The 3,785-nt window shown below is 36.1% G+C and overlaps 1 long non-coding RNA gene across 1 annotated transcript; it reads right to left on the reverse strand.

Annotated features, from left to right (window-relative positions):
- Window positions 1-665: 665 nt before the first annotated feature.
- Window positions 666-2,949, reverse strand: LOC132541251 (uncharacterized). Its single transcript, XR_009552418.1, has 3 exons — window positions 2,752-2,949; window positions 1,783-1,946; window positions 666-757 (listed from the first exon to the last, which is right to left on the reverse strand). It is a non-coding gene; the product is annotated as an uncharacterized LOC132541251 (long non-coding RNA).
- Window positions 2,950-3,785: the final 836 nt, after the last annotated feature.

Here is a 3,785-nt window from a genome sequence, read left to right on the forward strand (position 1 = left end):
AATGCATTTATTACAGTTGTACTATATGTCCACTATACATTTATATTTGTGATAAAATTCTCATTCAGATCTATAGACTGAAATCTTCACTCATTTTTAAACACTCTTAATAAATATAAGAACAATGTAACAAAAATAAAATGAGCATGTGTAATGCATCTTGGGATATCTAGTTTATTCATTACACTACAGATAAAATATACAACTTGAAATTACTTACAGTATCTTAGTTATTGACTTAATGCCACTACTTAGTGTTTCAAATATTTAATGTTTTTGAATCATTTTATATGTATGAAAAATCTATATAAATATTAAATAATTATAAATACAATAGTATTATGTGTACTATTGTACACACATAAAATACAATATAGCATAGGAAATGAGCAACTATTTTATTGCTTCCACAAGTAAAGAAAAAAATCAAGAATTAATGATCAAAAAGCGAATAGTAATTCAAAGTATTAGTTTAAAAGACTGTTAAGTATGTATGTGAAATTAACATCTACATAACTATAATGTTGCTTTACAGAATGACATTATTTAAAGTAGTATCATTAAAGTCAAGGGAAAACAACATTGTGAAATGTGATGCTCTAATGATTTTAATTTTCAAATGATCAATGGCTCATGATCAAAGAGTTGATGCTAATATGGAACTTCACATTTTCTTCTTCTACTATTCTTCTTAATTCAAAAGACTCCCAGTCTCTCACTGTAAAATGTGATGCTCCTTAGGGGAAATTTATATAGCCTGTGCCGGAAATCCAACAGAGAAAAACCAGAGATTGTGGCACTTATACTGAGAAACATAAAAAAACATACAATCATGAATTAAAAATAAACGTATCATAGGAAGGTGTGTAATTGTACCCTAGTGTCAACAAACTATACTGTAAATTATAAACCCCTGAACACAGTTTAAAAAGTAAAAATAAGATGAACCTGAGTCATTTCTAAAAATGAACACAACTGAGTTTTTAAATCAGTAAGACAACTTTGAGATATTCATATGTTTATTGGTTACATAGAGGAATTATGCCTTTCTAATAGCTACCTATTGTTGTTATTTGACTTAAAAAGGGTTTGTGAGGCTGCTGTGGTGTGAATGGATTCACAGCGAGGAGCTGGGAACTGGTTTAAACAATACATGTTTTATTAGGGTGAAACAGTTAAAAGGCAAAATAAACACTTATTATCAAGGGTTATGAGTACGCTAGGTCCATAAAGTCTGAGTATAGTTATCAAAAGTTTAATGCCATAAGATAAACAATTATCAGCTCTGCTAAAGGTTGCTCTTGGCTATAGAGGGGTCTAAATGTGTACTGGCTAGCAGAAGTCACACGTGTTTACTTCCCAGAAGTAGCAGCCATGGCGGATACCTGGCGTACCTCTATGGAGATGCTTCTGACCAGAAGAAGAAGCAGTAGCCAAAGAGAGTAATGTACTCAAAGTACCATGCTTTTATACATTCCCTACTCTGAAGCACCTCCTCAGGGTGATTTCATTTGTATGCTAATAATCCCAACCTCCTGTTGGGGTCACAGCAATTCCCCACTTCTGATTATAGACATGGATAAGATGTATAATCTGTATGAGCATAGGAATAAGCAAATCTTCAGTGATCCTAGGGTTACCCCTGCAAACTCTGCCTCCCCCCACCCCAGAGTGTGGGCACAATAATTGGGTATCAGATAAGGCCTGAAGACCTATGGTCTAGTATCTGTGTCTGACTCAGTGATGGTCTATCACTAAGGGAAGCTCAGAACAGAGACTTACAGAGGTGTCCCCAGGTTCAAGTGGCTCCTGGGTGGCAATTGTGGCATATCCAGGGTGTTGGACTACTGAAATCCATGCTTCAGCTCCTGTTCTTGTGAGGAGTTCACAGATGAGAGGGGTTTAACTGCTCAGCACGGGTCCAAACAGGACCTGTGAATGAGAAACTAGAGCAAACATACCCTAGTAATTTTATTGATTTTAATCACAAAGACTAGACAAAACACGAGGCACCTGCTGTAGAAGGAATAGCTCTGTGGAGAAAAGTAATGCTTAGCAGCTATTTGATTAGAATTATGTAGTACAAAACTTAAGATATCTAAAGCTCTTTGTATTCTATTCATGTCTGTGAAATAGTCTTTAAAGGGTAAAACTTATGTTATCTTATCCTATTTCAAAGTCTAACACCCTTTTCCTGAAACTAAATTTAATTTAAATATTTAATTTCTGACAAATGAAGAAATTATTATTGCACTACAGATTCATAATTGGTCTCTGTTTCATGGCATAAATAGATACTTTTGTAGTACAGAATTATTAAGAAGGAATTGGCATATACTCCCAATGGTCTTTTTTTTTCCTTCTCGCATTTTTTATAGAGTCAGGAAGTGCTTGAGAGAGGGTGATAGAAAGAGATAGCAGAAAAGAGACAATTGCAGCAGTGCTCTGATGATGATGTAAACTTCCACCTTGCTGGTGGGGACTGTGGGTTTAAACTCAGATCCTTGTTCATGGTAATGTTCATGTTCTACATGGCGCACCACTACCAGACCACAGTTGCTTTTATTTTATGAAATCATCTCTTTGTAAAATAACAGTAGAATGAAGAAGCTGATTCAAAATCTTAATTAAATTTTTGACTTCTCACTAGGATCATGATGGTCAAATAGAAAGAACCTCTATTTAGCTTGTAGCACAATAACAAAACTACAGTGCATGAGTGTCAGGGAGGGAAGCCACATTGAAACAGACCTGAATCCCAAGCAAGCTTCCACAGCAAAGGGAAAAGGTCAGCATCCAGGAGACAGAAACTCATAGAATGTCCTCCTTCAAGGGGGAAGAAAAAAACACATTGTGTGACAACAAGCTGCAGTTAGAAAGACATTTATAAGTTTCACAACTTAAATCTGACCACCAGGGGACAGCTTATATAGAAACCCCACTACTTTAATTCTATTATAATCTTATACCTATCTTATACAACAAAAGGCAAGAAATTTAAAAAAAAAGAAAGGAAGAAAACAAAACAGACCAGATGATAATAATAACCAAGTGAGAGTCAACAGTAAAAGTAATAACCTTCCTGACTACTGATGAAAATTACTGAGAAAGTTATCTGCAATGCTATAATAAGAACCAGTCTCCATAGTAACAGAACCCTAGGGCAGATTCTGTGTTCCCTTGACAGTCCAAAACATGCTACATTTTGTTTCACAACCAGATCTAGAATGTGCACATAGTCATTTCCTAGAATGGGACCCCATATTCCTTTTCTACGTAAACCCCCATCCTTGGTAACCTAGTCTCTGCTGTCCACTGGAAACTTTGAATTCCAGGCCAGGTTAAACCTCCCTCATTGCTATTGACCTTCACACGCTTGTGACTGGGTACCTACCAAGTTCCAACCCCTAGCTCCCCACCTTTAAGGGAGTTGCTTCATAAGCAATGAAAAAGTCTGCAGGTGTCTATCTTTCTCCCCTCCTCTCTGTCTTTCCTTCCTCTCTAAATTTCTCTCTGTCCCATCCAACAATAACAATCATAACAACAAGGGCAACAAAAATGGGAGAAAATGGCCTCCAGGAGCAATGGATTTGTAGTGCAGGCACTGCACCCCAGAGATAACCAAGGAGTGGATAAAAAAGAAAATAGAAAGAAAAAGAAAAAAAGAAAGAGAGATACCTGCAGCACTGCCCCCCCTACAGGTGGGGAATAGGGTCTTTAATCTGGGTCCTTAAATAGCTTAATGAATGAGAACTTCAATGATGGCAAAATATAAATAAAAAATA

The sequence above is a fragment of the Erinaceus europaeus genome, chromosome 11 (genome assembly GCF_950295315.1).
Source record: "Erinaceus europaeus chromosome 11, mEriEur2.1, whole genome shotgun sequence".
NCBI lineage: Eukaryota > Metazoa > Chordata > Mammalia > Eulipotyphla > Erinaceidae > Erinaceus > Erinaceus europaeus.